This window comes from Apodemus sylvaticus, chromosome 10, assembly GCF_947179515.1.
Source record: "Apodemus sylvaticus chromosome 10, mApoSyl1.1, whole genome shotgun sequence".
Classification (NCBI taxonomy): domain Eukaryota; kingdom Metazoa; phylum Chordata; class Mammalia; order Rodentia; family Muridae; genus Apodemus; species Apodemus sylvaticus.
Window position 1 is genome coordinate 2885898 of NC_067481.1, and position 26770 is coordinate 2912667.

Below are 26770 nucleotides of genomic sequence, written 5' to 3' on the forward strand. Positions count from 1 at the left end.
AGGCCTCCAGGGTACATGATGGCTCCTTTGTATAAAAAGTCACCTGCAGCTACCAACTAAGGTGGGAGAGATCTGAGGTTAAGGCCCAATGACTTGACAACACCAGGAAAGACACAGGGATTCCTTGGACCTCTCTTCTGTTTTCTTGCGATGTCTCCTCTCCTCTGTGGGGGGAGGAGCTTAAACCAGGCTCTGGTGAAGGGGAAACTTTAGAGTTCTTTGGAAAGTTGACTGGATGGTGTTTTGCTGGGACAAACACATGAAGGAACAGTTCATTAAAATGAACACAGGTGGGAAAGGCTAAAGCAGACTCGTGAAGGAGTGTTTGGCTGAAGCAGACACAGGAGAGAGGATGTTCTGCTATACAAGCACATGAAAGGACACGTGATGAAGGATTCTTTGCTAACAACACATGTATATTGGTCCGCCTTACACTGTGTAGTTGAGCTGTATTTGTCAGGACTCCATAGAGAAAAATGCACCAAAAAACTTCTGGTGATGTACCACAGTTTCTTGCCGCTTCTTTGGACACAGGGTGATTGGATACACATGCTGAGGCAAGACATGTGGAGGACCCAGGATGTTTGGAGAATTTAAATAGGACTCCACAGAGTGACAGGAGCAGTGGAGACAGAGCTTGGCTTGCTAGTACAGATAGCTGTGCAACATTTGTGGGTCTTGAGTCTTCACTGATCTTCGCTTCCCTGAGAGAGGCACAGCTGAGAACTTCTGGTGTTGCTGCTGGTCCCTCCTGCTGACTGGAGCTGAGGCTGAGGCCTGGCTGTCTCTGCTAGGTTGTGTCACCGATATTGCTAACCTGACTGACTCTACAGAACTCGACTGTTGGTGTAAGAAGTGTTGGTGAGCGGATGGAGCTACTGCTGCTGCTCACGAGTGAACTGAACTGCCGGTTTCCAGACGACACAGACGGAGTTGCTCCAAAGAACCTTTCTAAAGAGGTCCACTTCCCCATGTCCTTTCTTTTCAACTATCTCTGGTGGGTGGTGGGCTACAAGAGAGGATAAAGCGTTTAAGAACCATCACTAAAAATAGGATTTGAGGGACTGGAAAGATGGCTCAGCGGTTAGGAGCACTGGCTGCTCTTCCAGAGGTCCTAAGTCCAATTCCTGGCAACCACATGGTGGCTCACAACCATCTGTGATAGGATCTGATGTGTGTGTCTGAAGAGAGCAATGGTGTACTCATATACATAAAATAATAAATAAACCTTTAAAAAATAGGACATGAAAAAAAATGAAAGTTACAGTCACGAGTCTCTGTCCCCCTGTCCTTCCCCACTCTGGTCCAGCAATGTGACTGATGCCTGCAGACACTGGTGAATGCCTGCTTCTCTTCAGCATGCCTAGAGTGCAGAAGCAACTCTGGACCTAGTTGGACTTCTGGTTCTGTGTAGCTCTTTTACGTCTGGGCATAGCAAGATGCCACCTTGGACTTTGGCTCATAGCCATGACAGCAAAGCAGAATAATGTCACAGTAGCCAAATCGACAATGATAGCAATGGCCCCCTCACCTGGGATGTGGTAGCTTCTCTCATCAGCTGAGGGCACCTCATCCTCAGTAGCAGTCTGAGCTATCTCTTTTAGCTGATCTTTGGAGATGCTGGGCTATACAGCAAGCGGAAAGTTAATTAAAAAGGAGACTCCATGGTGGAAGAATGTTTGGGGGTCACCCAGGCTCCAGGAAGTAACCCCTTACCTATGCTCTGTAAGCAACCCAAACGTTCCCCGGTCTCACTAAGTCAGACTTTAGTGAAATCATGCTTTGGCTTACCACTGGTGTCCATCTCGGTAGGGTGAGAGGATTTTCTTGTGTCTCCCAGGAATGTTAATGCAGTACCTGGGAAGGGATGGGGAGAGATTGCCAGAGACACACAAGTTCCTCCTCCTCGGAGCACAGCTGCCCTGCATGCCAACGGACGCCCCTCCAGGGCTCTCTGGGGGCAGGAACGGGGGACACAGAGGCAGTTTGTTATACACGACAGCTCTCTGAAAAGGGCACAGCATTTACTTTAGCAAGTCTGAGATAGGACCAGTGAGCTGCCTGCTGCGGGTAAATACCAAGGGTTAAAAGGCAGGTCCTGCGTCATCACCCTTTAGAAAGGACAGCAGCGGGCCGGCAGGGACTTGGCGGCATTCAGAATTAAGATCTGAGTATCTTAGCCCTACACCTCAGGGATGCGATGGTCCAACTCTATTTTAGCATCATAAAGTTCCCGGGAGCTGGACCCAAATGATCTCCAATCATTACAGAATTTCAGATTTCTGGGCCCGGTTCCAAGCCTGCTATTAAGGCTGTTCATCAGAAGTAGCCACAGTCAGTGCCAGAGACTGACCCTTGGGAGTCAGACTTGAAGAAGTCCAGTGGCCCCCTGGGGTTCAGGACCCTCCTTGTCCTCGCAGGATTTTTCCTCTCAGCTTCTGATGCTTAAATTGAGCCAGGCCCAGACGCCATCCTGAACATAGGGCTCATAAATCAACTCCTGGCTCTCTGGCCTCTTTCTTTTGGTGGGGTCCCCCTGCCCTCACCAAGGGTCATTGAGGAATAGGGTGGGGTCTTCTCTTTGGTTGTGACATGCCTGTGGACACCACGGATGAAGAGTGCTGAAAGTGTCCCTGCAACAGCTAATTTGGTGCCAACTTATCCCAGCCATGCTGCCCAGCTGTTGCCAGGCATCTGTCTGTTTCCTGGGTGTGTGGTTTAAAGACTAGAGATTTGCATGAATTACCTCAGTGCCTGCTGAGAAGAGCAGCTCACATGGGCAGAGGAGGCAAATGCAGCCCCAGGATAAACACTGAGGACTTCATGTGGTAGCACACGCCTTTGAGCCCAGCCTGAGGCAATGAGGGGAAAAGTGGACAGATCTTTGTAAACTCCGGCCAACCTAGCATACATAGGGTTCCAGGCCAGCCAGGGCTACTATACAGAAAGATCTTGTTTCAAAAATAAGTAAATAATAATAAAAAAGTAAATAAATAGTCCTCATTTATGACTTTTTTTTTTTTTTCGAGACAGGGTTTCTCTGTGTAGGCTGTCCTGGAACTCACTCTGTAGACCAGGCTGGCCTCGAACTCAGAAATCCGCCTGCCTCTGCCTCCCAAGTGCTAGGATTACAAGCGTGAGCTACCACCGCCCGGCTTCACTTATGACTTAACATTATGAGACAAAGAGACAAACTGTTGAATTTGTTCTGTGTTGCCCATCTACAGCTGGGCTTGGGGCCTACACTTAAGACTGGTTTGTTTTCCCAGTGAAACTCCCTTGGAGAAAACTAAATTTTTCCTTTGCTATTGTCTTAGGGTTTTACTGCTGTGAACAGACATCATGACCTAGGCAACTCTTTTAAGGACAACATTTAATTGGGGCTGACTTCCAGGTTCAGAGGTTTAGTCCATTATCACCAAGGTGGGAACAAGGCAGCATCTAGGTAGGTATGGTACAGGAGCAGCTGAGAGTTCTACACTTTATCTGAAGGTTGCTAGTGGAAGACTGGCTTCCAGGCAGCTAGGACTAGGGTTTTAAAGCCCAGGCCAACAGTGACACACCTACTCTAACAAGGCCACACCTCCTACTAATGCCACTCCCTGGCCCGAGCATAAACACACCACCAGAGCTGTCAGTTAGAGATTAGGGATGAGGGGCATGTGGCTACCTCTCCTTCCAGCTCTAGGACCCCAACCTAGACTGTGTGCAGACCCTGTGTGTGCTGCCTCAATGCGTGTGTGGGCTCTGTTGTGTAGACCCTGTGTGTGCTGCCTCAATGCATGTGTAGGCTCTGTTGTGTAGACCCTGTATATGCTGCCTCAATGCATGTGTAGGCTCTGTTGTGTAGACCCTGTGTGTGCTGCCTCAATGCATGTGTAGGCTCTGTTGTGTAGACCCTGTGTGTGCTACCTCAATGCGTGTGTGGGCTCTGTTGTGTAGACCCTGTGCATGCTGCCTCAATGCGTGTGTAGGCTCTGTTCTGTCCTTCATCCTCTCTGGGCTCCTGCAATTGTCCTGCTTCTTCTTCCACAGAACTCCCTGAGCCCTGAGGGGAGGGATTTATTTGATGGAGACATGGCTTTCAGGACTGCTTGTGCCCAGCTCTCACTCTTCATGCTGTCTGGCTGTGGGTCTCTGTATTTTTCCCCATCTGCTGCAGGATGAAGCTTCTCATGATAGCTGAGCAGGGCACTGACCAACGAAGGCAGCAGAATGTCACTAGGAGTTATTTTATTGCTAAGTTCCTTTAGCAAAGAATTAGTATTCAGTTTTCCCTAGTTCCCTGTCCTGTAGAGCCTTAAGCTCTTGGCCACGGAAGCAGCCCTGTTCGGGGCCTTCAGTTATGGAACAGGCTTTACTCAAACCTGATATTGGTTGGTTATTCCCATAACCTTTGTGCCACTTCTGTACCGGTGTACACTGTAGGCAGGTCACTCTTGTGGGTAAGAGGGTCTGTGGTTGGGTTAGTGTTACCTTTGTCCTTTGGTGGCATGCAGACCATTAGTCCATGTGAGTGAAGGCTTTAGTTAGGAACCAGCTTGACCTCTTCCTGTTCACTGAATTGTGTAGTGCTGTCTTCATCAATAAGGCCTAACAGCCCGTTTGTAGAAAGACACCAATAGCTTTGGCAATCGTCAAAAACAAGGTCTCTTTATGTGGCCCTAACTGTCCTGGAGCTCTCTCTATAGACCAGATTGACCTTGGTCTCACAAAGAGCTGTCTGCTTCTACCTCTCAAGGGCTAGGATTAAAAGCTTGCATCCCTATACCTGGCTACTAATAATTAAAAATAAAAAATAAAAATGAGCCAAGACTGGTGGCACACGCCTTTGATGCCAGCACTTGGGAAGCAGAGGCAGGTGGATCTCTGAGTTCAAGGCCAGCCTGGTCTAGAAAGTGATTTCCAGGACATCCAGGACTGTTACACAGAGAATCCCTGTCTTGAAAGTCAAATTAATCAATCAATTAATTAATTAAAAAGAGTCAAGACCCAGATTCCTCCAGGAAGGAGGAATCAGATGCCTTTGGTCTCAAGGTGTTTGTTCCTGAAAATTCCAGACTTGCTGAGTCCACAGCCAGGTGAACCAGCTCCCCAAATCAGCACCTGCACTACACTGTTTCTCTCTGTCTCTCTTTCCTCCTCCTCTTCTTCTCTTTCTGACGCTCTCCCTCTCTGGAACCCTGACTGATGCATGCTACCAGGGCTCCAGAGAGCCACCAACTCAACCAAATCACATTTGTTTCTGCTTCTGTGGTCATCTGGGCACAGGGCAGATACCTTTAATCCCAGGATTCATTGCACAAAGTCGCCTTTGTGCCTTTGCTTTTGTGCCTTTGTGCCTATGCCTTTTACATTCATGGCATGGCACTAATGCACACACACACACACACACACACACACACACACACACACACACACGGACACAGAGACAATGAAGAGCCGGGTGAAGGCCATCCTTTTCAGACACTGTTTAGCCCACTGAGGCAGCATTTGAGAGGAAGCCTGACGTGAAGAACAGTGCGCACTCTGCCAGGCACTTGCTCCTGTCAGGGCTGGGCACTTGGCCTCCTGCCCAGGCCTCCCAGATGCCAATGGTCCCTCCACAAACAACTCCCTCACCACCCTTGTTCCTGGGACAATCCCACAGGGGAGGCTACCAAGCCTCTGGGCCGTGCATACGGTCCCATGGTGGACTGCCAGTCTGTGTTTCTAATCGTCTTGGAGAATGTGTTTGTTCTGAAACTTCAGTGAGCAACTGCAACCTTGCTTAGCGGGGTGTGATGAGCTGAGCAGAGTCCAGAGGGAAGAAGCATTTGGATTCATCTTCCAGACTGTGAGGCTGGCTGTGAAGCTCCTTGGGTTGTCCCTAGTCAGGCATCCAAGGGAAAGCGTTAGAGTTGGCCTTGTGTTTACCGGGTCCACTCTGCTGGGTGTCTCCAGCCTTGAAAGCCAGAGGAAGTTAATGTTTTTAATTAAATCATGTGCACCAGGATTTTTCCACTGCAATCACCCGCTCCCTTATTCCTGCTATACAAAGGACCCCAAGACAACACCAGGCCTATTTAATCCATTTAAAAGACAGAAGAGAAAGCCAGGTGCAGCTGCGATATCGCGCAGGTAATCCAGCACTTACTAGGACGGTGGAAGCAGGAAAATCTGGAGTTCAAGGTCGCCGGCTCTGCCTCAAAAAAATGGGCGTGGAGTCCTGGAAACAGGGCTCTGTGGTCAAGAGCTTGTACTGCACTTACAGAGGGCCTGATGGCAGTCACATTGGAGGCCAGAATCCTCTGGGACTAGAATTACAGATGGTTGTGAGCCACCACGTGGGTGAGAGGAATTGACCCAGGTCTCTGCAAGAGCAACAAGAGCTCTTAACCACTGAGCCATCTCCCCAGCCCAAAATTTAAAATAATAATAATAATAATAATTTGTTGCAAGAGTAATTAAAAAATAACAAGCTGGATGGTGGTGACTTGATTCTTTAATCCCAGCACTCAGGAGGTGGAGGCAGGAGGATCTCTGAGTTCAAGGTCAGCCTGGTCTACATGGCAAGTTCTAGTACAACCAGGGAGACACAGAGACAATAGCAAACAGAAAAAGCAAAAGTAGACAGATATGGGTGTAGCAGTATGTAAGAGTGTAACCCCAGCATTATGGTGACAGGAGCAGGAGGGTCTCAGGGGTCAATGGCCAGCTAGTTTAACTTACACATTGATTCCAGGTTCAATAGAGACTCTGTCCTCAAAAGATAAGGTGGCAAGCCATTGAGGGGGACATCCAGTTAGAGCTTTGGTCAATACACAGATGTGCACCCAACAGCAGGGATGGGTGGGGAGTAACCAGGTATTGTGGTGCATACCTGTAACCACAGCTCTCAGAGGCTGAGGCAGGAAGTCCGTGAGTTCAAGACCAGCCAGGGCTACACATTGACCAGATGGCAGAGACAGAATCAGAATATTTGGAAGACTAGATATGCTCCTCACAGGTGATGTCACAGGCCAGGGAGTAAGATGAGAATTGTCACTGAAGCAGGAGGCAGGCATGGTGGGCTGAGCTGTGTCACCGATCTGTCTTCATCTCATCCACAGACATACTCTATAAAGTCAAGAAGGCCATTGGGAGTACTTTGCCTAGGCCTGGGGTGTATGTGTGTGGAGGCCAGAGGATAACTTTTGGGGTTCCTTATCTCCTTCTACTCTCCAGGCTTGCATAGCAAACACCTTCACCCGCTGAGCCTCGCCAGCGGGAGACAGGGGCTCATCAGCCACTGTTAGCACAGGGGCTTCTGGGGAGCGCTAGGGTCTCTCATGCCCAGATGTCCAGCTGTCGGTCCTTAGGGTCTGAGCTCAGGTCTCTGTGCTTCCATGGCAACTCCAGAGCCACCTCTCTAACCCAGCAGCCTCAACCTTTGACCTCTCATGATGCATGCAGTCACAGGGTATTTGTCCTTTGGAGTCTGGCTCAGAGCATTTGTTCTGCAGGTCTCAGGGTAAATCCGCATGTGGTGGAGGTGGGTGACCTCCGCATGTGGCAGCTCATGCCGGAGTGTCATCTCTTCGTCAGGCTGAATAACTTCCTATCATATGCCCAGACCACACTCTGTTTATCTACTCATTAAGTATTTGAGTTGTTCTCATCTTTCCTATCACTGCCGTGGTGATGTCTGTCTCTTGAGGACTGGGCTTCCTTTAGGAAGCTGTGGCTATCCACACAACCGCCATTGCAAGGCTTCTATGTAGTTTTCCCAGTGGAGCCGGAAGCCTCACGGTGCCCGAGGCCTTACGGTGTGCACACACCCTTCGAACAGTTGCTTCTCTCTTCAGAGTCTCCCTAAGCTGTCAGAGCCTTTACCTCAGTCACTGTGGAGAATGTCAATACGTGGTTTTACCCCTAGCTTATAAAGGAGGACACTGAGGCAGGGAGAGGAGAGGATTTTGTTTTGTTTTGTTTTTGAGACACAGTTTCTCTGTGTAGCCTTGGCTGTCCTGGAACTTGCTTTGTAGACCAGGCTGTTCTCGAACTCACAGAGATCTGCCTGTCTTTGCCTCCTGAGTGCTGAGATTGAAGGTGTGAGGGCAGAAATCTTATAACTCACCAGGCAAGCTTTTGACCTAGCTCATCTGATGGCTGTGCCCATGCTCTAATCCAATTGCAACACAGTTTCACCGACTATAATTATCAGCCAGGCAGGCAGGCAGGCAGGCAGGCAGGCGTAACTGTTGTCTCATGGCAAAGTCTGACCTAAATGGAGCTGTGAGGTACAAAGCCACTTCGCCCCACTCCTAGCCTGAGTCGTCAGGGCCTGCGTGACGGGCCTCCCCACCTCCTCACCATCCCTTGGGCTTGCATGGGCTTCCCCTTAATTTTACTCCACCTCCGGCAGCTACCTCGCAGTTCTATAGCGACAATGTGACATCGCACGCCCAACAGACTGAAGCATTGCTCAGCCCTGAATGAATCAGACAAGAGGAAGGTTAGAAGCCAGGGGGGCTAAAAGCCCCTAAAAGTTTAAAGCGATCCTGCCAAGTGGTTGATTGGCTCCGGTGAGGTTAGTTCTAATCAATTATTAATCAATACTTTAATATTTTAAGAGTTTGCTCAATCACAGAGAAATGAAAGCATTTCATGATTTTTCTTCTTACATACATCTCCCAAAAAGAAAAAAAAAAAACCCTAAACCAAATGTAGATATAGTAGTGTCCATTTTTGATATCCTCTCTGTCATTTTCTGTCTTTGAATCAGATGGTTTTCCTCACCCATCTGATGATGAGAGCCTCAGTTCATGCTGAGAAGACACGTGTGGATAGATGGTTTATGTTTTCCTATGTTTCAAACATCTATCTTTGTTTTATGTGTATCCTGAGTTGCTCCTAGTTTACTGATTGTATTTTAATGAGAATGGCCTCCATATATGTGAATGCTTGGTTCACAGTTGGTGAAACTGTTTTGGAAGGGTTAGGAGGTGTAGCCTTTTGGGAGAAGGTGTTTTAGTGTTTTCTTCTTCTTCTTCTTCTTCTTCTTCTTCTTCTTCTTCTCCTCCTCCTCCTCCTCCTCCTCCCTCTCTTCCTCCTCCTCTTCTTCCCCCTCCTCCTCCTCCTTCTCCTTCTCATGCAGAATATAAGCTCTCAGCTATCATCATGCCTGTCTCCCTGCCGCCATGCTCCATGCCATGATGATATAACCATGGACTCGCCCTCTGAAACTGTAGTCCCCAGTAAGCTCATTTTTTTCTTTTTTTTTTCTTTTTGTTTTTGTTTTTGTTTTTCGAGACAGGGTTTCTCTGTATAGCCCTGGCTGTCCTGGAACTTACTCTGTAGACTAGGCTGGCCTCGAACTCAGAAACCCGCCTGCCTCTGCCTCCCAAGTGCTGGGATTACAGGCGTGCGCCACCACCGCCCGGCAGCTCCTTTTTTCTTTATGTTGCCTCCATCCATCCATCGCGTTCCTCTTCACAGTAATAGAAGAGGAACTGTGACTCAATCTGTTTTCAGAGCCCCTGGACATCTCCTCCTTGGCCAGCCCCTTTCTGTTCTCCATAAACTTGGTCCCCCACTCCTCTCTAGCTCCACAAGTTCAGTCTTTGCAGGATCAATAACCTAGAATCTGAGTAAATGATAGGGAGAGCTGAAGTAGAGAGTGCATGTTACATTATAGACACGACTTCTAGACTAAGAGTGACCCCACATCTTAGTCTGTGATCAAGTCTCCATTTGGAGAATAATGTCTCCTAATGCCCATCCACCCATCTGTCCATTCACCCACCCATCCATCCATCCACCCACCCATCCATCCACCCACCCACTCACCCATCTTCCCATCCACACATTCATCCATCTACCACCCATCCATCCATCTGTCCATCCATCCAACCATCCATCCATCCATCCATATGCCCACTCATCCATCCACCCATCCATCTGTCTATCTACCCATCCATCCATCCATCCATCCACCCACTCACCCATCCATCCATTCACACATCCATCTATCCATCCATCCATTCACCCACCACTCACCCATCTACCCATCCACACATTCATCCATCTACCACCCATCCATCCATCTGTCCATCCACCCATCCATCCACCCATCCATCTACCCACCCACCCATCCACCCATCCACCTGTCTGTCTATCTACCCATCGATCCATCCACCCACTCACCCATCCATCCATTCACACATCCATCCATCCATCCACCCACCCATTCGCCAAGGATCTATCTACTCAGTCACCTACTCTGTACACCATCTGTACATCTACCCATTCATCTGCTTACTCACCTACTCATTTACTTAGTCACCCACTCATCCATTCATCTATCCAGCCTTCCACCATTGTCCCATCTACTCACCATCTATCCATTTATCCACCACTCACTCACACATTTATCCACATATTCATACACCCATTGACCTACCTACATACTCACCCCACCATCTATCCATTTACCCATCCATGAACTCATCCACACACCCATGCACCCATCTACCCATCCATCCATCCGTCCACCTATCCATATGCCCATCCATTCATCCACCTGGCTACCTATACACCTGCTTATCACCTATCCACCCATCACCCCTCTCTTAACTTCTATCTAACTCAGTTACGGTTTTACGGCTGTGAACAGACACCACAACAAAGGCAACTCTTATAAAGGACAACATTTTAATTGAGGTTCAGTCCAGTGTCATATCATGAAGCATGGCAGCATCCAGGAAGGCACGGCGCTGGAGGAGCCGAGAGTTCTATATCTTGCTTGGAAGGCAAACGGGAGAAGACTGGCTCCCATGAAGCTACGAGGAAGGTCTCAAAGGCCCTGCTCTCAGTGACACACTCCCTCTGACACACCTAATAGTGCCACTCCCTGGGCCAAGCAAACAAAAACCATCACACTGTCCACCCACCAAACATCTACTAACCACACACGGACCCACCCACCTTCTACCCATTCATCTATCCATCAATTCACCCAACCAGGCATCCATCTCCCCAAAGTCAGCCTATCTATTACCCATGCATCCACTCATCGCTGTCTCCCTGGCTGAGGAACTAGAATCTTCAGTCTCTCAAACACCCGTGCTGGAATAATAAGCTTATCGTTGGGAATTTCCTTACAGAGTCTGTCGTGGCTTTGTGTAGCTTTTTTGGGTTTGCCCTGTTGTCCTGAACTTTGCCTTTGATCCTTTTTTTTTTTTTTGGCATGGCCCCTAGACTTGTTTCTGGGTCTTTGTCTTTCTTGGTCTGCTTTCTAGCGTCCCTCTTATTTTTGTCAGAGTGACAACATCTGCTACAGCCTTGCTGATATGACAGACAAACATCTACAGTCAGTCCGTCCTTCCTCTGGAGTTCGGGGATCTAAAAGAGGATGACTGTGAAGTGGTAGGCGTCCTGGACAACCTCCAGGGAAGCTTATTGGAAGAGGGTGTCTTAGTCAGGCTTTCTGTCCTATTGTAAAACACCATAACCATAAACAACGGGTTGGGGGGCGGGGAGGGTTAATTTCATCTTAAAACTCTCAGGTCACCACACCCCATATTACCGAAGGAAGTCAGGGAAGGAACTCAAACTGCGTAGGAATGTGGTGGAGGCAGGAGCAGCTGTAGAGGCCTTGGAGGAGTCCTGGCATGCTCCGTTAGTTTTTCTTTACTCCTCGGGACCACCTACCCAGACGTAGCACCGCCCACAATGGGCTGGCCCCTCCCACATCAGCTAGCCAAACTCCTGGGGGCGTTTTCTCAATAGAATTTCCCTCTTCTCAAAGGACTCTAGCTTGTGTCAAACACAGGGAGTCAAGGCTTTGTGACATTTCCATAAATTATTCAAAATCACTTGGCTTGTTTAGATCATACTTCCTAATTAATGCAGACCTTCAAGACTGTTTACTGTTTGCAAAGTTTTCTGAAATGGGCCAACGTTTTAAATTCCAACGGCCTCTGCCTCCCAACCAGGATTGTCTTTCTGTCCGCCGGGGTTACCAAGCCCCAGCTTCCGCTCGTGGTGGAAGTCTTACCACACAGCACGCACAAAGGAATCAGCTTTTGACTTTTCTGAATTCCAAGTCTCACCAGCCATGAGCATTTTGTAATTGATTTGCCGCTCTACAATTCACAGGTGACTAACATGCCCCAAAGCTCCTTAGCTGCTCCTGGCCACGTACCGGCTGCCTCTGTGCGTGCTGTCTGCTGCACACGTCACTGCGTGTGGGCGGATGTGAGGCAGGAGCCTCAACACCCCACACAATGACTGAGCTGGCACTCGGCCTTTCCTACATTCCTTGGGTTCGATAACAGGGTTTGCCTTAGCTCCTCAGTCAGGGGATCTGTGTATCCTAAAGACGGTCCCTGAAATATTTATTAAGAAGAAGATCTATTTTTAACTGGGGCTGATTTCAGTTCTATTATTCATACAGCCTTGCAGGGCGGACCTCATGCTTCTGTGAGAAACTGAAACACAGCAGAGCACATCTACAGCCAGAACCCGGGGCCCGGGGAGGGCAAGGGGTGGGGGCAGCAGGTGAGGAACAGCAGCTTGATGTCACCATCTCTATTAAAGGCACCTGCTTCCCTGGACGGGCGGGCTTCTGCCGACAAGGTCTTGAAAAACAAGCTGGGATCTGTCAGAACCCTAAGAAGCACACACCTCCTTACCCATTAAGACAGGGAAGACAGCTGGGGAAGGTGCCAGGGGGGTGTCCTGCTGAGGGACAAGGTTTGGAACCCTATCTCCCTTCACGCCTGAAATATCTGCGTACAAATCTGATGAGCATCTGCTCGCCCGGAAACCAGGAGTCCCCTGCACAGACTGAGGAAGGAACATGCTGGGGTCAGGACAGCGAGGAGGGATCCTGCGCCCTCAAACACATCCGGGACCTAGGGCAGGGCTGTAGATTTGGCTGAAAATGGGACCCCCCGCCCCCACTCCACATAGCTTGTGCCTCCCAGACATTACTGAGCTCAAGAGGGTACTCTGCCTGCACTCTTTGTCTTTCTGCCCTGTTGGCCCGAGGGCAGGGCATTGTAGGAAAAAATCGAGGGGGGGGGGCGCATACCCGAGTCGGGAAGGCGGGCTCCCGTGTATCTAAGGAGGGAAGCTGCCTGGCTAGCGGGAAGAGGTCTTTGCTCAGAAGGGGGAGGGGGAGGGGCAGGGGGCCGGGGGGTGGGGTGGGACAGAGGGGCGGGGCTGTTCTCGCACACCCGTTTACCTGTAGAGGAAGCCTGGCTGGGAAGAGTCTTGTTCCTTTCCCGGGGCTGGAGACGCTGAGGCCTGTTCCATTGCTCCTACACGGCAGGTTTTGATAAGAAGAGACAGTCCATGCTTTCAAAGCTTTATTATAAAGAAATACAAAAAGAAAAAGAGATAGAGAGGTAAAGAGAGAAAGAAAAGATAGAGGGGTGAGAGTTGGCCATGACCACGTGGAAAGAGGGGAGAAGAATGGGGAGAAAAGGGGAACAGGGGGACAAGAGCATAAGGGCAAGAGAGAAAAGCAAGAGCGCTAGGAAGGGCCTGGCAGCTCCCTTTATAGTGTGGGCTGGGTTACCTGGCTGTTGCCAGGTAACTGGGGCAGGGAAAACCTGGCTGTAGCCAGGTGACTACAGGGGTGGAGTCCAGCCAGAACACTAGGGGCCGGCCCCACGTGACTGATGGCCACAGGATTATGGAGTTGAGTCAGGAGTATGGAGTTGGTGTCAGGAGCCTGAGTATCTGGGAGCATGGCTCATTGGTTCCGTCCCTTGTAGAATATTCTACTGAGTCTCCCAAGTAAGTCTCTCAACCAGGCCACAGGCTGCCTTTCATGGTCCCACAGGGGATGGGCAGACACACAGTTTCATCTGATGCCAGGCTGGTGCCTGAGGCACCCTCTATAAGTTCATCCCCTGGAGCCTCTGTATCTTGCGTTGCCAGTCTGCAAATGAAGAGTTTGTCCCCAGAGACCCCCCCCATTCCTGCTCTCTCACAACAGGAACACGGCATTCAGTCAATGCACACACAGGCTCTGCCTCCCCTGGAATGGCTGAGATGTCCAGGGTACCATGAGGGGTCCCATTGTCTTGGGATGCCCTTTTCTATTCCCGGAGGTTGGCAGAGCAGGAAGGCCCGTGCCGTGCAGGTGTCCAACCCCTGGCATGACTGCTCTGTGCCCGCTTGACCTTGCTGAGTGAAATCTGGGTGGCTGACAAGGTTGGGAGGCCCGGAGGTCTCAGACCATCCGGTGCACACTCAGGCGAGGAAGATGGATACTGGAACATGTGGGTCAGCCAGAAGGCGTGCATAAAACCCAATTATGCACCACTGTGAAGGGAGCTGGGAGTCTTCTGGCCTCAGGGAAGGTGGCCGGGTCAGCATGGCTGGCCAGCTCCATTCACCCTGGCCTGCCTTCTGGCACTTGGGGCCCAGAGCCTCAGAAAGACTCCAATTGGACAGTAGGCAGCGGGAGAAGGTAGAGAACCTTCCTGTGTAGCTCTGACAGGGATGAGGAGGGGGTGCATTCACCCTGCGTGGAGGTCTCCTGTATTGCCCCATCCCTCCTCCTCCCTGCTCTCTTCCTGCAGAGCACACAGCTGGAGCAAACCCAGACACAGGGTACTGTCCCCTTGGTCCTAAATATGACACTCCGCTAAAGACCACTCCTCCATGGCCCCTCACCTTCCTTCACAGCATCTCATGCCTTCCTACAGTGTCCTAACTGAATTGGCCTCCTTCCTCAACTGCAACTCCACATGAATGCTTCCAGATCACTGTCCTGCCTACCCTTCCTGAAGTTCACAGGTTCACTGCCCCCTGGGCAATGCCCAAAGTACATCACCTCATTGAGAGCTACAAGGTCATAGCGGGGATGGGTGGGGTGGGGGGGTGGGGGGGGTGTCTAGTGAATGCAGGCACGGTTTCAAGTGCTCATCATGACATGCCTCCCAGACATCCCTGCCAGGGCAGAGAGGAAGATATTCCTCCTAGGTGGATGCTACAGTTCCCCATACCCCGCTGAAGTTTGTGATCAGGCCGTGTTTTGTTGCCAGCTTTGCCCTAGGGTGATGCTTGACTCCCAGCTCTAGCGGGGATCACCTGAATTTGGGTAGGAGCTATCCTCTGCACATGAGGCCCCCACTGCTGACAAGGGACAATCCTTGGGTATTGATGGTTCTGAGATCCCAGGAGCCAAGGCCATTGACATCTCCACCTTATTCACAGGGACTGAGTGGTTCACCCTAAAGGATACTGCCTCTCCTTGGCCCTGGGATTTACCTTGGGTGTCCTATCTGCATGCCTGTGTCTGGCAGAGGTTGAAGGAAAGAGGGCATGGGCTACAGCACTTGGCAGTCACCTCACCTCTTAACCTCCTCCCTAGGTCTGTGTTACATCCCAGGGGTCAGCCACCCCAGTGCACCTGGCCTCAGCTGCAGAGCACAGAGGCACCTGACCTAGAGACCTAGAGACAGAGATTCCCTTCCCTCCCCATCTTGGCGAGGGCTGCCTTGCAGTGTGCCAAGGTGCTGGGGGGAAGATGCTGTGCGAAGCCTCCGGATGTCCAAGTTATTGCTTTTATTTATGTCCCTCTGTGGAGTGGCTTGAGGCTTCCCAGTAGCAAAAATGCTCCGGAAACAATCAAAAGCAGTCAGGGTCTTAACCACAGGAATCCTGGAAGCTGGAGACTCAAGAGTCTACGCTTAGCTCCGTGGAGACACACTGCTGCGTGTTGTGGCCACAGTACCATGTGGGCATTGTGGCTGGGCCAATTGAGGCAGGTGAGAATCCATCTAGTATAACAGTGATGGGCTTCTGCCTGTTCTGTGCTCGCTGACATTCAGATGTGATAAGGTACATGGACTCACAGAGGAGAATCTGTCAGAACTCACACCAAGGCTTGGGAGAGGGCACAACGCCCTCTTCATCTTCTGCTTTGTTTTAAAGACAAGAGTTCACTGTGTAACTCTGGCTGCCTGGAACTTGCTAGATACACCAGGCTGGCCCTAGACTCACACACAGAGATACATCCACCTGCCTCTGCCTCCCAAGTGCTGAGATTAAGGGTGTATTACTACACATAGCCTCTTAAACATCAGGTGCCCGTGGAGTCCGTGCACCTTCCACACACTGTACAAACAACCCCGTGGCTTTTCCTTTGCCTGTTTTCCAAGCTCTGATATGCAAGACAGTAATAGCTTGAATGACTTCCTCTACCAGGCCATTGAAGCTGACAGAACAAAAGCCACCTGGGGCTGGCTCACACAGACAGGACCTTGTTGCAAAGGCATCTGTAACCTGGAAGGCCAGACAAAAGCTGGGAACCAGCAGGAGCTGAGTGTCCGGAACACTTATCTGTTAGAATCCTGGCTGCCACAGCCTGACACAAACACCAGAGACCAGCTGCCCATAATGGCAGGACTGTCTTCTAGTTCTCTCCTAGGTCATGTAGTTAGTGACCCAATGGCCATGTCACAAGGAAAAGAGAAAGCTACCTAGAAGATGTGAAATGCCCTGGGCAGAGTCACTTCTGTCTCAGTGACATCCAAAGCCCTGCAAGGACTGGAGACTGAATTAACCACCGAGACGATTTGACCAGTCATATCATGGAGATGCCCCCCTCCCCAAAGCTCTAATGATGGGGTTTGGGGCTTCTGGGTTGGTAGCTGCCTCAGGATCAAGGACAGCACAGGAGCCCGGTGCCTCTCACATGGGTGCCTCTCACATGAGCTACCTTTGCAACCAACCACAATGATCACCAACCCAGCATTTTCTGGAGCTCTAGAGCCGTTTGTTAAGACTTGTCAAAGCTGAGTGGGGGTTCTGGGACCCTGTGATTGACAGTCTGATAAGACACACACATGATAACTGTAGACTTGAACTCATGTCTGATGTGAGAGTGTGTCTTCTTGAGGCTTTGGGGCCTATGGTGACTCCAGGGAGTTGGTTTCAGAACTGAGGTAGACTACTGGATGCTCAGCTGGTCCCTTAAGAGTTGGAGACCCGGCTACCTAGGGGAGACCCACCTGTTTACCTTCAGAGTGTCAGAACACTTTCTAAACAACAGTGGCACTTCTTGGTGTCCCCATGAGGGCTCAACCCTTTCAGATAGCGTTCAGAAATGCTTTCTGTGAATACTCTCAGAAAAGCTGGGTGGGAGAGAGTACAGCTCCAGGAGCCAGCAGACTCAGGTTGGAGGAGGCCTAGATCTCAGATAAACTCCAACAGAGGCTTGGGGTCTGCATCTGGGCAAAGCCATCAGACTGTGTGGACCAGCATGTCTGCTTTATAATGCATACCTTGAAGACGCAGACAAGGGCCATTAGCCACTGCAGTCAGCCACGGCTGGCCCGCCCACGAGAGGATTTGCACTAGGTTGAAAGGCACCGGCAAGGGCTTGTGCTGTGTGGGTGTGAGGCACAGTCCCTGAAGCAGTGAGCATTATAGACCTGGGCTGTAGAGTGGAGACTCCTGGGGGCTGTGGTGGGACATGGGAAGCTGGTGTTTAGTGGGACAAGGCTTTGGTCTGGGAAGACAGAAATGTTCCAGAGGTGAACAGAGGTGGCGGCTGCACAGCAATGTTACTGGACTTGCTCTTCCAGGTAGTGAACTTACAAATGACTGAGGCAGCTGGGCAGTGGTGGCGCACGCCTTTAGTGCACTTGGGAAGCAGAGGCAGGTGGATTTTGGAGTCGAGGCCAACCTGGTCTACAGAGTGAGTTCCAGGACAGCCAGGGCTACACAGAGGAACCCTGTCTCAGAAAAACAAACAAACAAACAAACAAACAAACAAACAAACAAAAGAAAGAAAGGCTGAGGCAGATAATACAGTTTAACTTATAAGTGAGACAATTAGCCACAGGTCAGCCAGGGCTACATAGTAACACCGTGCCTCAAAACAAACAAAACCAAACAAAGTCAGAGATGCTAGAGTGTAATGACCCCACAGTGCAGCTGCTCTGAGCATCCTCTTCCTTCCTGTCCCTTGCCAGCCACAGAGGAGCCTGTGGAGCCTGGGACAAGCGTTGCTCGTTTGCCTGCCTGAGAACCCTGTGCTGCGAGTGACCACCTTGGTGGAATGAAGACGGAAGACCGTCTAGCCCTGCTCCCTTTGCCTCCCAGACTGTTGAAACAATGATCTCCAAGAAGTTGGGTTTTCCCTAGGAAGTTTTGGCTGGGAAAGGGAGAGGGAGATCCTGTCACTTGGAGAGTGAGTCTATACAGTTCTGACAGTTTTGTCAGGCAACTTTGCAAGAGCTGAGACAAGGATGGATCAGTGATGGGAACCCAGGCAGTGACTGAACCCCTCAAAGGCGGGAACAACCAAGACAGCTGTGTTTACTGAGTGCCTCGAACCACCAACAGCATTCTGAGAGTTTTGTGGGTTTGTCTGAGGACACAGGGCAGGCGAGCAGGGCGGGCCCCAGCCTGGGAGATACGCATAGCTCAAAGCTGGAGCACAAGGAGAAGCAGACACTCGGGCCTGCTGCACCCAAGGCCCCAGAGCTATGTTTCCTCTTCAGGAGAGCACAGCCATGCCTAAGTGTGCGATCTCATCAGGACTCATCCACGAGGATGAGATTATTGAGATGTAGCTCTTACATTTAGAAGGATCCACTGGCCTGGAGCATGCACTCCCTAATAGCCCAGCTTCAACTGTGAGTCCAAGGGCTCACTCACACTCACTCACTCACACACACACACACACACACACACACACCATTATCCCAGCTCACACAGTGTTGCAAGAACAACACAGACAAAGCCAGTGTGCCTTGTTGTATTGATTAGGAAGGAGTAGAGGACTTGTAGACAGTAAGAAGCCAAGACACTCCCCTGCCACCCTGCCAGGGCTAGTTTGGCATCTGCTCTCTGTGTTTCCTCCTGTGCCTTACCCAATCCCAGCACCCTGGTGTCTGCACAGACTGAGACTGTGGGCAGGGAGCATGGACCAAAGCCTGGGTTGCCGGTGACCCTGCCTTGGGGCCTGGCTGTGTGTTATGTGACAAGAGATCCGCCCCCTCCCCCAGTACAAGTGCCAATAAGAGCCTTTGTATAGGACAGTGAGGGAGAAAGGGAGGGGGAGGGGAGGAAAGTGAGGAGATGGGAGGGCACCCACACGGTGGCCTCCAGGTGGGCGCAGCTGAGGGCTGGTGGGCTGCTAACTGCTTCAGCAGCAGATCAATTCTGCAAAGCAATCTGTCCTCTCTCCAGCTGGCCCCAGGAGGCTTAACTTAATCACTCTGGAACAATATCAGAAGATGGCTGGGATGTACAAATCCCAGCTTCCCTGAAAGGAAACAATTGACTGGACAGGAGAGTCCCCAGGGCAGAGCCCAGACAGCTTCATTAAGTCCCCAAGTGTCCCCCTACGCTTGCCCCTCCCACCTTTACCTCCATTCCCCACCCCCAGAACCTGAGTGCTCACATGGTTCCTCCTCCCTCACTGGAAGGAAGGGGGGGGCTCTGGGCTGCCATCAAGGAAGGGTGTGAGGCTACATGGAGACAAGCCCACCTTACAGTCTCTGAACAGGCAGAAAGAGTCAGGAAACAGCTTGCCTGGTTCTCTAGACACCAGCGTCTTCCAGCGGGTGTCTCCTGGTCTGTTTCCATCATCCATGCCTACCTATGGCCACACCTGGGTGATGGTGATCATGGGTGAACTGCCACAGTCATTGGTGGGGTACCCTGAATGCAGAGGCAAAGAACCTTTTAGAGGCAGGCACACAGCCAGGGGAGAGGGGACAGGGGTGGGATGGGGGCGGGCAGGGGACAAGGCTGAGGCTCTGTCCGTAGTTCTGGAGGGTCACAGAGGTTAGAATCTCCAAGAGAAAAAAAGCCATCCCTGCTACTCGGCCTCCTCACAGCCTGGGTTCTCAGGAGTAGTCCTCTCATTGGGAAAAAAAAATAGAAAGAACTGTGAAGAAATATTTCCTGTGAATGGTCTGATCACCCTGCCTGCAGCAGGCATCAGCAGACAGCAGGCAGCAGACTTGCCAATGAGATGGGGGTGGCCCCTCCTGCCAGCCAGGAAGGCCCCTCCCCTGGGGCATGGGATTCCTCTCATCTAGACCCTACTCACCCCATCCAAAAGCCGTCTCTCCCTTCATCTCCCCCCTCCCATCCTTTTAAGGCGAACGCTGTAGATTTAAACTACAAATTAAATTTTTAATGAAACCACACAAGAGTAGTGCCCGGTGTGGTGCAATATTGATGAGACTGCAGTGTCCGGCCTACGGGAGCGCACCCCGGAAAGCTTTTTAGGATGTTATGCAATATGGAGCCAAATTAATTATTGGCATCAAAGGCTCTGCGCCTCTGTAGAGCTGCTGGGCAGTGGGTGTAAAACAGGCACTTTCCATTGTTGTCAGTTCCAATGGCAGTCACAGGAAGAAGGCAATGACTTCACAGAAGCAAGTGCGAGGAAGCAGAGAGAATCCTGTGATGCTCAGGGCGAGGGGAAAGAGAGGCCCGGAGGGAGCAAGGAGTCAGGAAAGAAAAAGAGATAATGTGTATGCAGAGAGGCAAAATGATAAAGGGAGAGATGCTTGTACTTAGGGGGGAGAGCAAGAATGGGAGAGAGAGAGAGAGAGAGAGAGAGAGAGAGAGAGAGAGAGAGAGAGAGCGAGCTAGCACAGATGAGTATTTAAGACTCCTCGCGGATACTGCAGTAAAATGCAGCATTTCCCACCAGCCCTGTGCTTGGCTCCTGTCACCACCTCTCCTACCTGCACTCCCAAGGTTCAGGGTTCTCCTCAAAGGGGCCATGGGTGGAATCTAATGTCCCCAGCTGGTCATCAGTCCTGTGACTCTTCCTCACTGGAAGAACAGGATCCATACCTGGGTCTAAGGGTGCACAGTACCCAGAGTCTCGCTCATGAGAGGGTGAATTTCCCGGTGGCCCGGTCTCTGACCTGCTTGCTGTTCTCCCAGCCCTGGCCAGACACCAGCTCTTCCTCTCCCCTCAGATGTTCCCAGGCCACCCAGGACAACAGGGCCTGGAAGAAGAAGCGTCCTGGCCTCTGCAGTAGGGATCCTGCAAGAGCCTCCCAGGAGGTGAGGCAGGCTTGGGTCAGGAGGCACATCCAGGACAGAGGGAGGGCAGGCCTCTCCTTGGCCCCTGAGCCAGCACCCGCACTCTGACCTTTCCAGTTAAGTCATTGTGTCTTTAGCTGGTTCCTCTGCCTGGAAGGTGGAGAAAGCACCTCTCAGAGCTAAGTCAATTCTCCCAAGTTGTGGTGACTTGTCCAAGGCTTTGAGACTAGAGCAACCACAGTGGGGCTCTGGCCTCCAGGCACAGCCTATATACTCAACCCTGAGCCTTCCTGCCCAAGCCAGCCTCTGTGGGCACCCAAAGCTACTGTTAATTTGCAGGCCCAGACAAGACCACCCTTGGCCTCCACCTTAGGATGCTCGAGGATCTGGGACAGGGCTAAGGTTACCTTATAATGGGTGTCAGATGCCTACTGGGAGGATAAGCAGGCAGGGCAGGCATGGGCGAGCACATCGAATCCCAGGTCTTGGGAAGCAGAAGCCCATAGATTTCTGTGAGTTTAAGCCTAGCCTAGTTTACATACTCAGTTCTGCTCCAGGCCAGTCAGGGATTCATAGTGGGACCTTGTCTCATAAATGAATGAATGAATGAATGAATGAATGAATAAAACAGCTTTTTCAAAGGATAAGTAGGTAGGTTCAAGGGCCTAGGCTTGCCCAAAGGCTTATGAAGGGGAGATGGGGCATAGCCATGGGCTAAATGTTGATCGTCCTTGAAATTCAGAGTGAGGTCCTGGTTCTTTAGAGGGCATAGTCTTGGACACTCCCCTAACCCACCTTGATTCCTGACCATCACCCCACCCATTTGGGCTCCCTGCCTAGTATCAACACAAGCCATTTCAGGTCTTCCTGAGGTCCCACAGGGTCCTAGCATGGTCTGAATCTTTCCATGTGGTCGGCAGTGAAGCTCTGCTGACCACTGAGTCTGAATTCTCAGCACCTGCTCACCCACCCTAGCTAGTCCAAGTGCCCGCCAGCCTTAAGAGCCTTTTCAGGTGCCTGAACGGTTCTTCCTCCCACTTTAGAACTGCACTTTAGAAGTGTTGTGTCTTCAGGGCCCTAGCCTGGATCAGCAGCTGCTTCCTGTTTATCAGACGCCCTGTCTTTGGCTGGGTTTGCCAGGTTTGAGGACTGTGGGCGATAGAGGAGGTGAGGAGAGCAGGAACTGAGGGGCTGTCAGGGTAAGTAGGCCCATGGACATCCAGGGGCAGTTAGAGCTCACCCCTGTGGAACTTTCAATGACCACTCAGTCCCCAGGGGTTTACTGAGGCAGGAGAGACATGGTTCTCTATGCCACTGGCCACAGACATGGACACCCTGTCCCCTGACCACACTTCCAGGAGGGTGTGGTCTAGGTAGAGTATGTACCTGCAGCTAAGTTCGGAGAATCAGAAGCTGGGATCTCCAGCTTCCTTTTGGGGATGAGGCCACAGCCTGGGAAAATGATGGGGCCTCAGGAAGAGCCTCCTCAGCCCCTGAAGCTCCTTACACTCCCAAGTCCCCTCTCATTCAGTCCACCTCCTCCTTGAGGTAGCAGGGCGACAGTGGCAGGCCCTCCCTGCACTACTTGATGTGACCAGCACCATTCTATGTCCACCCAGTGGACAGCACTTGGTAACTATCCATGGCAAGATTGGGCACAGTGGGCTAGGGCAGGGGGTGTCTCGCTATTGCTACAGAATGGCAAGAGAGATTTACAGAGGGACCTGAGAAAGCGGGTGAGGTGGCTGGGGTCGGCTCATTACCCGGCATCTACAGGTTCTTGTGGAGTTCTTTCCAGTCAGTGTGGGGAAATAGAAATTACCCCCAGGAAAGGACCTGAGGACGCAGCGACACCGTCAAGCAGGACTTCATGTCCTTGTCTCTCTAGCTCCTTCCAGATGATTAAGCAGTTTCATGTCTTCTGTTTTCGTCCTTCCACCCAGGGAGTCTGAGAAGAATCCTGCCCCTGTCCTAGGAGCCCCTCTTCACCCGCAGGAGCTCCAGGAGAGACAGTGGTGAGAGACCTCCAAGGCCAGAGAGATCTAGATGCTGAATCAGCAGAAGGTGCAGAGACGTGGATGCTGACCCTCTGCTCTGGGCCAGCTTCCTACACAGCGTTGAGACCCTCCCTGGCCTGGGCCCCATTGAGTCAACAACACCCCATCCTGTGATAATTACGCTCACCCACCTGACCGGTGCTGCCGTGTGCCTGGCATTCCACTGAGTGCCTCCCCGCCTCCGTCTAATTCATATCCTACCTGGAGTGGAACTGAAGCTGAAGAGACCCCAGGGCTTATAGGCAGAGCCATCTTCCTCTGCCTCCCACTGCTCCAACTTGCCGCCGGCCTCACTGTGAACCGGAGCCTACCTATCATGTCATTTCTTCACCCTTTACTCAGAATAGAGGCTGGCAAAGAGCCAAAGGACTTCCTCCAGTACCCTACAAAATCACGACCTGGGGAACTCTAAGCCGTCAGAATCACCCCCATGCTGCCTTATAGACATCCTCTGATGGTAACAGGCAGCGGATGCTCGTGTCTTAAGAGAAGTACTCCAAAGAGAAACTTAAAACCGAGAAAATTCTATCCATCAATTAAAAACAAAAAATAGCCAGAAACCTCTCTCCGTCTCCAGGGTTCAGAAGAGTTCCTGGCATGCAGCAGGCCCTGAAGACTACTCATCCAGTAAGTGGCTGAATGAGCTTGAAGGCCAGGTCCTGCTTTCCTGGAATCGTGTTCCTTCCGCACATTTACTAGACTGCCTCGTTCCACAATGGGCACAACACCAGAGGCCCACCAGCTGGGCTATCTCCTGGGCTCCTTAAGCAACAAAAAGAGGGACTTGCTGGTGCACAGGGCCCAAGAGTTTATTTGAGCTCTGCCTTTATTTGACATGTGTCATTCCCTAGTGCCGAGGATGGCCCCAGGGAGGCCTTCAACCTTTACCCCAGTTACTATACCATCCTATGTCAACCAAGGGCCATCCTGTCCCTAAGCAAAGAGGCACAAGAGCCACTGCTCCCTGCTTGAAGGAGCCCCATGCTTTTCCTCTCCTGTGTATGAGTGATGGTGTCCGTACACAGACCTTATAGCAACTGTAATCCCTTGCTGGTACACACCATTTTTATTCCAAAGCACTTTTATGCCTTGACTCACTTTATATTTCATATGCTCTCTCCTGGTGTTTGGCAGATGGTAAAATTGATGTGAAAGGATGCAGCGAGCTGGCAGGGCCCTGGGACCCTTCGCTCCAGCTGGAAACCATGAACGGAAGGAGCGTCTTACCCCTAGGACGGAGCTAATGTGGGTCGGGGTTCATGTGGCTCGCTCCAGGCCGTTCTCAGCTGCATTTATGAGCTTAATCAGAAGGGCAGGGTGAGCAGTGAGAGGTGCTTTGAATCCCAGAGAGCACCGTGCAAACGACAGGCCTGTGTCCATTGGTACAGCTCCTTAATTCTTCTAATGCACAGACTAGAGAGCTTTAAAGGTCCTGTGAATGTTGGATTCCTTCCCAGTGTTTTCTTTAATGCCACCATCTTCCAGGGTGGCCTCTCCCTCCTGGCTTGGCTACACCTCCATTCTAAAGATGCAGGGTCAGCCTCGTGTCCCCATTAACACCGCTTTGTCTCAGTTCAGCTTGGGGTGCGTGTCCAGACTCCACTGAGGAAGGGTAAGGCTCTGGGATAGGACTCATGCGCTTCCTTCCTCCAAACCTGCCCAGCTGACACCTCTTCTCCCCTGAGGGCAGCATCCCCATCATTCCTTCAAGAGGAAGAGAGCTGGAGACCTCTCAGGTTATTGTCTGTCCTTCTTGACCCAAACCCAAGCCAAAACCAAATGTCTCAGGCTGTCATTAATTCCCTAAGATGTCCTCAAGTTCACCTCTTTCTTCCCCGGCCTCTGCTACAGCCATAATTCCTCACCACTCCAGCGGAACCTCATGGTTTCTGCCACCCTCAAGTTCATTCTTCCAGAATCTTAGAGCACCCCGACACAGGATCGCTACGGCTCCTTGGAAGACAGGGCACTCACATGACGATTTCCTGGCCCTCAGCCAAGCTCGGCAGCCAGCTAAAGTCTGTCTGAGCTCCTACCACATCCTCACAGGACACTTGCTTTGCATTTCATGATTGACAAAGTAAACACTGCCCCACTTGCCTGTATTGATCATGATGCTGAAATGTTGTCTGTGAGTGTATTGAACCCAGGATCTTGTGCATGCCAAGCAAGTGTCCCACCACTGACCCACACCCGCAGCTCCTGTGTTGATCGTTCAAACCACCTCCGCGCCTCCCACACATTCCCAGACCTCACTCCGATTTCGCCTGATCTGCAGACCCTATTTTTCTACACCACCCAGACCTGTTCCTGGCTTGGTCAGGCCCTGCTGGTGGTGCTCAGTGAGGAAAGTGTGCTTGTGTCTGTGAGAGATGGGGGTCGGTGTTTGATTCATCGCTGGCCCTGGCGCCTTGCCTGCCCTCGACAGATGCTCTGGAAATATTTGCCAAACTAGGAGCAAACATTAGGAATGTTTACACTGTGCTAAATGCCCAGGATCTTGCCTGGCATCTGAAACCTCTGCTCTGAACAGCCAGCCAGGCAGCAGTGCATCCCCATCTTCAAATGCCCGTGTATTGGGGCCAACAAACAAGATCAGGTCAAGTTCCTTCCCCTGACCCTAACCCTGGGCTCAGCCCACAGGGCTGGGAAGGGAAGGCTGGGAGACCACATAGGTCTCTCTGTTCCTAGCCAGATTGGGCCAGCCGCTGGCTCAAAAGGAGGAAGGGCTCAGGTGAAGGTGACCTCTTCCTGGGGGAACCCCTGGCAGGGCACAGAGACAGAGGTGGGGGTGGAGTCTTGCCTGTTACTGCTCAGTCCCCATAGCAGCAGGGCCAGCTCCCTCATATTTTCACAGTGAGTGTAAACAGTAAGAAGGCCAGTGTTTGACAGAAGAGACAAGGGAGCTACCCTGGAGCCCAGAGTCCCAGGAAGCCTCCCCCATCTACACAGTGGCTGTGGACGTGCTAGGCCCTGGCCCCTACAGGCTCCCACAGTGTCAGTGCCTTCCCCAGCCGGGCAGGGACTCTTGACTGAAATGGAAGGGCTTGAAAGCATCCTGGTTTGGTTCATTTCTTCTTCTATGAGAATAGCCAAAGCATGCCTTAACCAGACACATGAGTAAATACAGAGGGAGGATTGGAGAAAGGACAGCCAGGGGCTGGCAAGGGCCCAGCAGTTCAGAATGCTCATTACCAGATCTAAGTGTGTGCATATGTATGTGTGTGCATACATTTGTGTGCATGCATACATGTGTGCATTGTGCATGTGTATATACGTGTGTGTGTGTGTGTGTGTATGTGCATATGGTGTGTTCATACACACACATGGCTACAGCTGCCCATGGGTGCGGGAGCTGGGAGGAATGAGATGGGGGTTTCCTAGAACTGGAGTTACAGGCAGTTGTGAGCCTCTCCTCACTTGTGCTGGGAACTAAACTCGAGTCCTATGGAAGAGCAAAACACACCTAACCAACTTCTTGTCCATAGATAAGGAGCCAGTCACAGACACCTGCATGAAGAGGACAGAGGAGAGACCTTTCCCAGCACAGCCAGGGAGCAGGTCCCCTGCATGCTGCAGGGTGAGGCCCTGTCAGGAGAGTGACTCAGAGGCCCATGAGGCTGGCTGCTGTCAGAGCCACCCTGCCCCCTCAGTCCCAAGGGGAAGGAAAAGTTTCGCAGGTCCTGACTGAGTCTTCAAGGCTCAGATGC

At 51.3% G+C, this 26770-nt stretch overlaps 1 long non-coding RNA gene across 1 annotated transcript; it reads left to right on the forward strand.

Annotated features, from left to right (window-relative positions):
- Positions 1–11291: 11291 nt before the first annotated feature.
- LOC127694643 (uncharacterized) lies at positions 11292–24153 on the forward strand. Its single transcript, XR_007979833.1, has 2 exons — positions 11292–11388; positions 22947–24153. It is a non-coding gene; the product is annotated as an uncharacterized LOC127694643 (long non-coding RNA).
- The last annotated feature ends 2617 nt before the right edge of the window (positions 24154–26770 follow it).